The sequence below is a fragment of the Microcaecilia unicolor genome, chromosome 11 (assembly GCF_901765095.1).
Source record: "Microcaecilia unicolor chromosome 11, aMicUni1.1, whole genome shotgun sequence".
Taxonomy (NCBI): Eukaryota; Metazoa; Chordata; class Amphibia; order Gymnophiona; family Siphonopidae; genus Microcaecilia; species Microcaecilia unicolor.
In genome coordinates, this window is record NC_044041.1 from 76,588,128 (window position 1) to 76,601,901 (window position 13,774).

At 41.5% G+C, this 13,774-nt stretch overlaps 1 protein-coding gene across 1 annotated transcript in view; it reads right to left on the reverse strand.

Annotated features, from left to right (window-relative positions):
• Positions 1–6,732: 6,732 nt before the first annotated feature.
• The window catches only part of LOC115479878, a 329,775-nt gene continuing 322,733 nt past the window's right edge, over positions 6,733–13,774 (reverse strand). The window contains exons 10-11 of the mRNA XM_030218177.1: positions 12,934–13,038; positions 6,733–9,091 (exon numbers count right to left, since the gene is read on the reverse strand). The gene's annotated coding sequence lies outside the window, so the exon portion shown is untranslated. The remainder of the gene's footprint in view (positions 9,092–12,933; positions 13,039–13,774) is intronic.

Below are 13,774 nucleotides of genomic sequence, written 5' to 3' on the forward strand. Positions count from 1 at the left end.
AGGGGACTGATGCCAACTGAGGATGAAACACATCTAGACTATTTGGAGTACCTACCAAGCTCAGGTTACAAGGGGCCAACTTTCTTGGAAAAAATTCATTCTCCCTGCACCTGGGAGCTCATCCAGAACGGGTACTTTTATGTCAGCTATCCTCTGCTGAAGCCAGTGAAAAGCTTGTCCCCTACTTAAACCTGGGGAACTGGCTAAGAGTTTAGGGCTCATTGTTGCCAGGAGATCAAGCAGATATAGTGAACCAACTTCCAGTCACAAACATCCAAGCAGCGGAGGCAGCAGATGGAGCAGGCCCAGCCAGGGACTCATGGGGTATGAGGTTAACAACCTCTTCCACCTTGTCCTCAAAAATACAGTTGCCACTGGTTCTAGGCCTAAGACATACAGCCATGAGAGTCATGCCACATCATCTATGGAAGGAAGTCTGGATACCGCATCAAACACCCGAGCTATGTGCTTTCGACATTCCTGCTTAGCTGCTGGCGAAGTTCTGCAGCCTGCGCAAAGATGTAGAAGCTGAATCAGAGGCAAGAGTCCCCGCTTTGGGGAGACTGGTGCATCAGCACTATTTCAATGCAGGGGGAGCAGTGCTCATGGTGCCAATGTTTCTCAAGTACCGGCAACACCTTTCTCCTGGAGCTCCTGGCACCGTTCTTCGAAGAGGACTGATGCCGATGCCTGCCTTCACTCAATGCTGAGGACAATGCAGAATTCTGTCGGGTCCGATTATATTTGGCCTGGGCACTACCAGTGCCCAACACCAAGACAGGGGGAAACCTCATCAATGTTGATGTATCTCAAGTGTCCAGTGCAGCTCCTGAAGCCATATGGGACCAATACCTTCAATACTGATGGCCCAGACTTCAGCACACTAAAAGGTCTCTCACACAGGGCCTCCCAACTTTTCTGTGGTCTCTTCTGCATTTGAGCACAAAGAAAACGAGAGGACTTACAACACATGTGGGCCAATCACAGATATAGTCCTAGTGCAGCCCGTGTGCTGTTTGAACCACTGGAAAGCTTTTGGGACATCATTGGGAAAATAGCCACACCGAAATCAAACAGCTCAATTGTAAAATTATTGGTCCCCCCCCCCCCCCCCCCAAAAAAAAAAAAAAAGAACCAACCAGGAGCTCAGGCCAAAGAAAAAAAAAAACAAAACTTTGCAAAAAAAAAAAAAAAAACTAAGGAAAATAAAGAACAAAGGAAGGAAATGGGGTACCACACTACTCACAGACAAGAATGGAGGAGCAGGAAAGCAAGTAAAACCTTCTCTGAACAGAAACCATATGACAGGGAGAGAAATAACATCTTCATTGCTCTGTGAACAAAACTGTGTGTCTTGCACAAATGGAGCAGGCAAGAAGGCACATGCGCAGTCAGGCCTGCCAAAGGCTTCAAGGCTCTTCTAACGGTGGGCAGCATCTGTGCAAGACTCCACTGGAGATGTCACCCATCTATGGTAATCACTGTCCTGCTTATCCTCCAAGAACTTTAGTTAAGCGCAGCTATAATATATTCTCTACATTAAATACCAGTGGCACAATATGCTCCAATAAACTTCTCTCAAAATTCCATAATATGCTGAATGACATAAGGGGTTCAGCTATCCAAAGCAGGGTCCATCTTTGAATAAGTGAGAAACTTCAATAGTCTACTATGACTCTATAAAGGTGTGTTTATTCTTACCTATCATAAGTGAAGAGAAGGGAATTTTGGATTTGGCTCACACTTTTTCAGTAGTAGCTCAAGGCACCCACATTCAAGCACAGTAAGTAGAAAACAAGATTTTAAAGATAGTATTCTAAACATGGTAAACTTTTTAAAATAACTTTTAACAATGGTAAATCTTATGAATAAGTTATTTTAAAAAGTTTACCATGTTTAGAATACTATCTTTAAAATCAAAAGGATACCTACCACCCTAGAAGAAAGATCAAGTGTCCAACTTTTTCCCCCAAGGTTTTGCTTATGGATGTTTGTTTGTGTACTGTGGCAGAGGTTATTCTGTTAATTTCAAAAATATTTGGAAAAATGGTGTTATATTGCACCTGTAACAGATGAGACTACAACAGCCAAGTTTTAAAAATTCACATCACTTTATACATTAACTGGGAAATCACACACAAGTGCTTTTCATTCTTATTTCTATAATGGATCACACACTACATGCTACAATCCAATGAATTAAATGGCAGTTAAGTCATTTGATGAGAATCCTGGTACACCTTTGCTGAAGGCTGAGAGGAAAGGATTGATTTCACATACTTGTTGTTCATAGAGCTGTAAGGCTTCCTTACAGATATTCATCAAGCTGAAAAGTCTCTCTACTAAGGCTGCACTTTAACTGCAGTTAACTCTGCAATTAATACATTAAATCATTAATTGCAAATTTTTTAAAATCACATTTGTCACCTCCAAGCACCTCTTCTGCTCTCTTCTACTCCCAACCCCAGTCCTTGCTGTAATTTGACATCTTTCCTTCTACCTTCTGTTGATCCTTGCAACGGCAGCATTGCACATATGCTGACTTGTCTAAGTTTTCCCTTAGGCCTGTCCTGCCCAGGCAGAAACAGGGAATTATGTCAGAGGTGGCAGGACGGGCCAGAGGGAACAGGCAGCATTACCACTCCCAGGATCAGCAGATGACCACCTTTTAGGTATACCAGCAGGGGTATTGAAAAAAAAGGGGGGGGGGGGAGATGCTGAACACTGGGTAGGAGGGCGGTAAGCAGCACACCACCAAGCAGAACTGGAGGGGTCACTGATGGAAGCTGTGACTGAGGCACTGAGCTCCAGCAGCCACGAGAACTTGCTGCTGCTGCTGCTCACCACCAAGTTTGTGTTACAGCTCATGTTGGTGGAGGAGAGAGAGAAAAAAAAAGAGATAATGGACCTGGGGAAAAGAGAGGGAGTGAAGATTGAGAAAGGGCGAGATGATGGATCTGGGGATGGGAAGGAGGGAGATAATCATGCCCTGATGATCAAAAGCCCTGCACTGTTGCAAACAGTACCGGGCTTTGCCGCTCTTATGATCAGGGATAACAGCATGCAAATTTATGTATGCTATTATCTCTTATCATAGGGTAAAGTGCGGAAGGATTAATTCTACTGCACTTGACAGGTCCAGGCTGTCAAAAGCCCAGTCCTATCAAACACAGGGGCTGGAGGTCCATGGGCTCACCAGACCCAAACAGCAAAGGTCCTGGTGGCCTAGTGCCCTCACCGAACCCCACCCAGATCCAACGGACTTCCAGTACCCCCCCCCCCCCCAACACAAGTTCATGGGGGCGGATATCTGGTGGATCACCAGCCCCCTAACCCCCTCTTACATCCCCCCCCCCAACAAAAAAAAAGCCCTGGTTGCCCAGTGGGCTGCAAATCAAGCACCCCACCTGGTGGTCTAGTGGCCCTCTTCCCCGCCCCCTGTACCTTTGTCAGAGAAGGAAAGTAGTACACTCCCTCCTCTTCCAGCATTAGTGCTGTTTCTACCAATAATTTTTGTAGCTGTTTTTGTGATACTCTGTTTTTATTTCATGATATTTATATCTGCATATGGGAAGCATTCAATTTTAAAAAGCTGTTGAAGTGTAAAAAAAAAAAATCATTGTCCTCCACACATTTTAAAGCATCGCCTATCCAACTGGAACAGTTTTTGACTTTTTACAGATGAACCACACAGAGGCAGTCTGTTATTTCTAATTTTTTGCTATTATTTTGGGTGAACCACTCTGTTCGCAGTCTCCGCCTATTGCCAGCAATCTCCGCTTACTGGCGTCAACCCTATAATGGGCTAGAAAGCCTCGTACCCTCTGTTCTCAGTCTAACCTCCTTAGTCTATAAAGTGGACCTCAGTTTTGTATCTCCACCTGCTGGTTGATGGGATATGACTACCCACATGTCCTGGAAGTGTGAAGAACTAATGGAAATTCAGATAAGACCTAACTTCTCCTTACACCCCACCCACACACACACCTTTCTACAAAGCTGCGCTAACCCATTCACTTTGGGCTTTGGCTTCATTACCACACTGGCAGCCACTAGCGTGACTTTGTAAAAGAAGAGGTTAATTATATATATAGATTTTTTTTTGTTCTTAAATATTAAAAAGGAAAGTTGAGTTTTCTTTTACTAAAATCTCAAGACAATTGTAGAGTGAAAGGAAATCTAGGTATTAAATATGTTATCAACCTACTGTGGATCTAAGGTTCAGTCCAAACATTTAAGCTTAGATGCACAATTCTGTAAAAATGTAAAATGACTTGATTACAGCCATAACATGTAAAATTAACACACTGCACTTGAAATCTGTCTTGATCATCCCCTTATTTTTAAATCCTTTTTCCTGTTTTCCCTTATGACTGATTTTTTTTTAATTCATATGTGAATAGCGATTGACTCATAAGGACTAACATAATTGATTCCACAAGAAGAGGTTGAAGGGGGGCAGACTCGGGACTAATATCAGGAAGTATTTTTTCACGGAGAGGGTGGTGGATATGTGAAATGCCCTCCCGCGGGAGGTGGTGGTGATGAAAACGGTAATGGAATTCAAACGTGCATGGGATCAACACAAATGAATCCTGTTTAGAAGGAATGGTTCCGTGAAATCTTAGCGCAGATTGGGTGGCGACGCCGGTAATTGGAAACAAAATGAGAGCTGGGCAGACTTCTACAGTCTACGCCCTGATCGTGACTGAATAGATAAGGATGGGCTGGAGTGTAAATTTTAAGGGGCTTCGATGTTAGCTTCAGAACAGTACAAGAACAGTACTGGGTAGACTTCTACAGTCTGTGCCCTGAGAAAGCCAAGGACAAATCAAATTCAGGTACACATAAAAAGTATCACATACCATGTAAAATGAGTTTATCTTGTTAGGCAGACTGGATGGACCGTACAAGTCTTTATCTGCCGTCATTTACTATGTTACTATCTTGTTGGGCAGACTGGATGGACCGTGCAGGTCTTTTTCTGCCATCATCTACTATGTTACTATGTGGTGCCCAGCCCTGCCCAGTGCATCCTAGGATGTGCTCTCCTCCAGTGGTACAGGAGGCGGGGAAGGCCACAAGACCACCAGGTGGGGGGGGGGGGGGGCCTTAATTTGTGGACCACCAGGGCTTTTTGTGGGATGAGGATGCAAGGGGGTTGGGGCTGGAGATCCAACAGGGGGGTTGGGTCAGGGTTCCTGCGCCTACAGGGGGGACTAAATTTTTTTTTTGGGGGGGGGCCTGCTAGCATGCAAATGCATGCTGGATAGGGCTCACCATTCCTTCCTAATGGTTTGCAAACTGTAACACCAGCTCTGAGCTGATGTAAGGTTTGCCACAGACAGCGCACCAATGTTTGGTGTGCTGCTCACTAATCATTGGGGAGGAATATGTTTAGCATGCATTTGCATGCTACTTGCACTAAGAACCCTGTTTAGCATGTACTTGCATGCTAGTTGCAGTCAGAGCCCGCAAGCGCATTGCTTCATGCACTCAGAGGCTCTGATCATGGGGCGGTAGCAAATGCAGGCACTAGTATGGCACTAATAGCCTCTAGAACCTGAATTTGCTTCTGATTATCAGCCCATCAGTCCTTTAGGGAAGGGGGATGGGATTTGATATACCCACCTTGCTGTGACTACAATCAAAGTGGTTAACATACTATGTACAGGTACTTATTTTGTATTCAAGGTTAAGTGAGTTGACAAGTCACAAGGAACTGCAGTGGAAAATAAATAAATGAAATACCTTTAAATTGTGCAATTAATCACGATTAAAAATGTTAAGCAAAATGCAGCCCTGCTCTCTATAAAATCTTATCAATCTATTCAAGAAGAATGGAATTCTATAGGCAGAGTTATATGGAAGATAGTTAATTTTATTTTTTTTTATAGACTGGGCTTATTAAAACCCACTTATAAAAGGTTGGCGAGCCCCAGACTTTGTTTTTAACTATGGATGCTGAATAATTACAAAGATTTTAATTGAGACATAGTAAGTTCCTTTCAGCTAGAAAAGAAGATAATTCATAATTTGGGACTATTTCAATAGGCTCCAGCTGCTATTGAAATGGTCTAGTTCACGACAATACAAATAAAATAAGAAATATGGAGTTTTCTGTAGTACATTATGCTTCATCCTCAGCATACTTGATCATATCTTACAAACAGCCCATGTTCAGTCTTGGTCCATGTTGCTCTCACCCAGGTTTTCTGGATAAATGGATCTTGGATTATCTTCACCCTGTTCAGGGCTTTCAGCCAATTTCCCAGCTCAGGCACAAAAAGATCACATAATATACATGTACACAAATATATGAAGGATATTGAAAAATCACTGTAACACCATTCCCCAATTAATATGTGCTTTTCTAGCAGAAACTGTATGCAGACCTTTTTACGTCCAAACACCTTCTACAACCATAACAGATTAATGATCAAAATTGGACCGTTGTTCATACTGTGTGTGCAAACCCCCCCCCCCCCCCCCCCCCCGGAAAAGTCCTATTTGATCTGAAGGTGGTCCAAATGGGACTTATTACTGAACATTGAATAAAAAATACTCAGTCTCGTGAAAGATCACTCAAACCACTAAAAGAAAATTAAAAAGAAAAACTTTGTAACCATATCATTCACTACATAAGTGACTTTCTACTCAGTGTAAAAACTGGCCTTTTTTAAGCACTGATGGATAGGAAAAAAAGATTAAGTTTACACACATCAATCAAGGTTAGGTTTTGCATGCATTAACTCTGTTTTTATTTTTGAAAAAGGCTATTAGATCAAAAAGCAGATTACTAAAGATTAACCCATACATGACACAGAATGAAATTTATAGTCAATTTAAACACCACAACATGGGAGAAAGCAGTATGCTAAAGCTTTGTGAGTGGACAGTCACCAACTGGAACCGCTTCAAATTCCAATCCATCTGATTCTCTGCTCCAGATCAGTCTGTTTTTTCTTTATCCATTTCTTTACCAGAATTTATATTTTGGTTAGCAATAGTAGCTTTCATCTCTTGATCCAAGAAAAAGGAGAAAGACAGTACACCTCCAGAGTCCTGCATATACCTTGCATCATTCGCTGCTGTAGAAGTCAAGACATTTCTTTTAAGCTGTGGGGGAGGGGAGGAGGAAGAAGAGGGAAGAGACAAATTCTTCCACTGTTTGAAGTCAATCCATATTATAAACAGTTTTAAGTTACAAATTTCAGCCTTTGTTTACAGATTTTCGATGTCCATTGGGTAGTACCCTAAACCTTGACGCAGCAGCCTGCACTGGACCATCCTATAGCTATTTTCCGGCCTTGTCCGCAAGTTCAGCTCTTCCATGGATACAATCAATTTTTCACTGATGGTAACAGCTGCAGTAACATGTACCTTCAATTTTTAGAAAACTTCACAAATTTGGTACAAAATGTAGCCCATTGTGGCTGTTCATTAAGGTGGTGTTCCAGTGTTCTTGAGATGCAGCAACTTTGGCTTTCAACTACTTAAAGGCACTGATCATAGTCTAGTGTCTGGTTAGCACCATACACGTAAAACATTTGAAAACATTGCAGACTAATTCCTATGCTGACCAAGAACCAGAAACACCTGCTTTTAGAGTAGTAATCAGGTTGCATGGGAATACTGTACCCTTTTCTTTTAATACACACTTATGGCAGAAACAATACATGAAGCTACCAAAAGTTGACTTTATAAACTGCCAAAGCATCCTCCCCTCCCAAACTCTATACACTTCATCATCCCCTTTCCCCCCTTGACAGGAAACAGACTTCACTATTACATTGCTACGTTTTCTTTCATATGCATTTTTCAAAGCATAAATACTGGCAACCGTTACACCCCTTTGCTCTCAGCAGCTTTCCTTAATATAGGGAGAAGCGCTCTTGCAGAGCTGGATCAAGCCTTCAACTCCTTGATAACAGTACTCTGAAGACTCAGAAGTGGGTTGTCTGATGCATGAAGGTGGCAGATGTTCATCTGGGAACTTCTTGCTGGCATCGCAGGAGTCATACATGCGCGCAATCTATCCCCATGCAATCAAAAACTGAGGTGATATTCATGAAGCTGTACTGTCTTTCAAGTCCATCTTCTACAATGAGAACATCCTCCACACTCAGAACACAAAAACCCCAGAAAGAAAAACAAACCCCCCAATGAGATTCACAACATCCTGTTGCATCTTCTGTACTGGGTTGAGTGGGAGGGTGGGGAAGCTCTTGGAAAATGAAAACTTGATTTAAACATAACATTCTCTGAATGAGTACTAGTATACTAGTCTGTTTTACAATAAACTCAATTCTATTTTAATACATGTGTATAACAATAACAGAATGCCTCAAAATTCAAACCTTTTTTCCATGCCTAATCTACAACTGTAAAATAGGGCTTACGTCTCCATCCATCAATGAGATTAGCCAATCTGGACTTTTCTGGGGTGTAAATGGCCAATGCCTGACTGTACAGCAGACATTTAAAAGTGAGCCTAGCATAATAACGGCAGACAGGAATAAGACTGCATGAAAACTAAAGCAAGTTGGGTTTACAGGCTACTTAAGTCCAACTTAAATGGTTATATTGGTTACTCTATTACACATCTGAAAACTTATGTCCAGTCATCTGTTTTCAGAGATGTTGCCTGCACCTGGGCTCTTCAACAGTACTAAAGAGGATCTGCCACTCTCTCACTATCTGAAAACACTTCTAAAAATTCGTAAAACTCACCTGGAGAATTATTACTTTCAACAAAACCAAGGATAAGCCACTAGTTTATCAATAAATGTGTTTTTGAATTTGCAAAATGTTTCCCAGGGAGACAGCAAACATGGGAGTTGACCATTTTATTGAGTGGTAATAAAACTACATTTAAATGCCTACTAAAACGATAGTTTGCTAAGCCTATAACATATCACCCAAATAGGATTATTTCCAACGATGCTGCTACCTTATGCTAAACAAAGAAATAAAACTCACACTAAAAAAAATTTTATAATAAAATGAAGCAACTGTACAGCACGAGCACGGAAGTAACGTTTACATTTTTCATGGATGCCTGTAGTCTTCATGGAACAGATCCTGCAAACTAAAATGACAGAAAAGAAACTAGTGACTCGGTTACAAAGGCAGCGCACTGGCATAATGTTTCACGTTTGTACAGGCACTTCATTTTCAAAAGTACAATCCCTGTACTGACAAGCAGACAACCAGGGAATACAAGCAAGGTCAAATGATAAATTGCAACCTGCTTGAATAGTAAGAAACTTGTAACCTACTTGTTAGAAAATGGGAAAGGAGACTCGGACCACAATTCCACTACCATCATCTCTACGCCTATAAAAGTGTAGAGGTTGCAATAGTGAAATTGAAATCTGACTCACCACACAAACATAACAGTGATCTCAGCACCAACATTAATATGCTAAAGAAAGTCCCAAATTAAAAGCTGTATACAAGGAAGCTCAGCTGCACTCCTAACAGCACCTTAAAGATCTTTCGTGGATCTCACTTGGGAAGCTATATATCAAATAGTGCCTTCAAATCTCCTACCACCATCTTGGGAACTTTAAAGCTTTTTTTTTTCTGCTTAAGCAGGGTTCATGAGCTCTGATGTAGCACTGAGTTTAATATCACCCAGCTGACACCAAAACCAAACCAAATACAGGTCCAGCAGCTAGTGGCTGACTATGGAAATTTCTGGACTAAATGTGGAAGCCACACCTAATGCCATGCTTCTTTTGTCCTCTGTACCACATCCCCCTTTAAACTAGCCTTACCTTCATTAAGATCCTCTACTTTTGAAATATAAATATGCAAGATAAAGTGCATCAGAAAAAAATCAACTCCTCCAATCACAGTCCAGAAGAACACAGGCCAGTATTACCACCCATGTTTACATTTCATGGCAACAGGATGTCTTGTTTGGGACTCATTAATTTTTTCCCACGCCTTGCTTGCAGTGCCTTCAGCTCATTTGTCATTACCCGGTTTCCTGTGTCTCTCTACCCCTTCTCATTTGATATTTTAAGTCTTCCTTCACAAGTACCATCCCCTGGTCAGGACCCCAAATAACTCCTTTCAGAATCTACAGCATGTGCACCCCAAATTCTCCTCACAAGAGCAGATGGGATGCCTTCTCCCAGAGCCTGACCATGTTTCTGCAGTATTCCCAATATACACTAACTGCGGAGCAAGAATTAGGCTCAGAATTACACTTGGTTCATTTCCTTAAATGTCAAACAAAGACTATGAACAAGATTTTGGTTTAATGAGAGCATTTTGATCAGTCAAGAGCCATGTTCTGGTCCTTTTCTGATCTTTAATGACTTGCAAAAACCACTTGCTGGAATTAACTTTAATGGAGCTGCATCCCACTGTCTCAGCTACCTACAGCTACTACAGCACTTAGCCCAGGTGTATGACAGCTCTGTTACAATATGTAAGCAAAGGGTCCTTGTAGAGATACCAACGCTCTCAAAATTGCCATTTGTACATTGTGATTTCAGCATCAAGTTGTTTTCTTATTGTGTGAAAACCAATGAGGTTTCATGCAACCAAGGGCACTGAGCATTCTGCAAACCATCTACAAAAAATGTCATAAAACAGGGAACCCCCCCCCCCCCCACACACACACTTTTTCATTTGTATATGTGTTTATACAAATATATAATAATGAATATAAGCATACTTCATTTAAAATTTTAACTGTTAACATCCAATACTATGAGTTAAGGTCTTATTTTCAGTAGAACAGTGATCAGCTAAGGAAGCCAATTCACTGCCTTCAATTCACAGTCATTTCTAGAGTTCTAGCAGGAAACAATGCAACAAGATACTTAGTCTTCAGATCAGTAGAATCTTCACACTTTGGTTTCTGATCCATGTGCATTGACTACTCCCAACCTTCATTCCAATACATGTTAAATATGTTCAGCCTGTTCATTGATTTTTGAGCTGCTGTCTGAATAAAATTTAAGATGACCAGAAGTTCTTCCTAATGAGTTTGTGGAAACAATTCTGTATCATCCAGATATAAAAATACAGCATGCACCCATTCCCATACCCTCTACAACACTAACCTCAACTGTGCATTATTTAGGCTAAAGTTGCATCCTTCACCTCCCTCAGAGGTCAAGAGGGTTTGATGATGATGTTTGGTGACAGAAAAAAAAAATGTAACGCCCCAGGAGCCTCTCCTAGAAAAAGAGAACAAAACAAAAAGAAAAAGGGGGGCTCGGGGCAACCCAAGACTGGCCATACCAGAGTGGGCTCATCTGACCCGAGTAGGGTCCTGTCCTTCATTCCCATTCAACCAGGAAAAACAGACACCTTCACCTTGGGAGGAACTACTGAAGTTCTTGTCCAACTGGGACATCAGGAAATACATGCAGGGCTGTGGAAGTTCGACAGGGATCCTGTTCTACTGGGCAGAGTGATCCAAAGATCACTGCCCTGGGAGCTTGGGCAACTCAGGAGGAAAGCACATGGATAGGGAATTTGGGAGCTTGTCTGAAAACATATCCTGCTGCACCAGTTCAGCATGTGAGACTGTGTCCCAGAGATAGAGAAACTGCCTAATCTGCACCAATCCTTATAGCAGTAATAACATCAATATAAATAACTGTGGTTCAGTTTCCATCTGCTGGCAAAGTGGCATACCATTCTGCATCTGCAATGGTCTAGCAGAATAAAGGCATATTTTCCACATAGATCTGCTGGCTCATATGGAAGCAGGGGTGTCCCTGTCTAATATGGCTTTAAATAGTATTGCCACATATCCCTACAAAGCCCCTAAAAATTAACCACCAAGGATCCTGAACTCTGAACGTAACCCTTCTGGCTCTCACTGTCAGAAGGCTTCTACAGTGTTACAGCAGCAGCTCCCGCAGATAGGCAACTCTCACTATTCACTGCCTTCCTGCCTCCATTCTATAGTCTGGTTCCTGTGGCACCATGCTTCTACTGTTATTCCCAGTGTCATCCCGTTTCCAGTGCTGTCAATCTCTAAATTTATATATAAAATTCAAAAGTTTCAGGCACAAGCACTGCACGTCTGGAGATTAAAACACAAAACAGACCACTGAATTATAAAACATTTGGTCTTGGTTATTCTTGTGATGATTTTTCAGTCAGGTCTGGGGGTTGAGAAAGGAAGGGAAAAAAAAGAACACCAAGAATCACTTTACTTTCTTTGCTAGCAGCCTGAATCCAGCAATTAAAACAAAAAACACTGTTTATAATCTGAAGAAGCCACCTCAAAATCTGGAAAAGCACTATGCTTTTCACAGCTCTGTTTACAACAGCCTTCTTAACTTAGGCGGATGTTTCCTATAGCCTTGCTTCCAAGTCTTCATCCCTCCTGAAAACAAAGACTGCAGAAAGCAAAGAGAAAAAAAGGGGAGACCAAAACCAAGGAGGGCTCTCGGAACTTCTGGAAGTTTAAGAGCCACAATATTTTTAAAGTCCTTAAAAGTAGCAAAATTGCACAGCCAATAGGAAAGTGTAGTTTGTTTTAAATCCGGCAAAATCGCTTACCAAATGAAAAATGAGAGAAACTGAGTTGGGTAGGGATGGAAAGGTGGCAATTTTCTTAAAAAAAAAAAAAAAAAAAAAAAAAAGAGAGAGAAAATAATTTGATGTAAATGGCTGGTTCCTACATGTTCCACCACTTCAGATCCACAGAGCACACACGCACAATGTCAGCCAAAGATCCTGCCACATACCTATTATCTTGGAGACATTCTACTAAATACCTCCCACCCTTTTACCACACACAGAACGTGGAACCTTGCATTCTGGAAGACTGTATTCTCAGGAAGTGTTATTTATATAAAATAATTGGAAAAAAAGCAAACATTAAAATTTTCAGCCTGCATTTGAATTTCAGCATGGGTTGCAACTGAGAAGGAGATCTGCCTTTCAACATACCTACTTCCGGGGGATGGATTTTGGCTCACATATTTGCATCATAAGGTATCATCCATAGATTCACTGCCTGCAACACCCAAGCCCTCCCCACTACAGGCTGAACCCCTGTGGAATAAAATCAATAGTTAGTTCCTGTGTAAACAGATGAAGTTGCAAAGCTAAAAGTCAATCAATCAAAATCTACTCAATTTATGCATCTGTAAGGAACACTGCTGAATTCATATTCCAGCTTAGAGACCAGGAAGAAACTCAGGGAGTTAGGCTAATCTTATGTCATTTCACTGACATGCTCAGGTCCCACCCACTTTCCATGTGCTCCCTCTATCAAGATCTGAAATTCCAGTTTATTTTCATCTGGCTTGCCCTCCTTCACACCTGAGCTTCCAGCTCAGAAACATACCCCAATACCACTCAGCTGCACGTAACAGGGAAAATGGGGAGGAGTCAGGCCAAGACCATCCTCATGCACCCACTTTCTCTAACATAACCACTATTTCAGTAAGCCCCATAAGTACAAATGCTCAGAATATCACTTAGAGGTATGAGGTTTTGTTTCTCTCCTTATCCTCCTGCCTACTTCTCCATGCCCAGGAATACAAACACCCTCTGCAGAATCTAAAACACAGCAGAGGCATGTTCCAGCAGCACTGACATTGTGCCAGTCCTCTTAAAAACACTTTTGATGACACTTCACTAATGAGGTGAAGATATATATCTCTTTCTCAAGCCTAAATCATAGATCTCTCAAAATAAAGACCATTTCTGTGTATTTATTCTTTTAACTTTGGATTCCATAATCAGATTAAAAAAAAGAAATGGACTCTGGCACTGAAAAAAAACA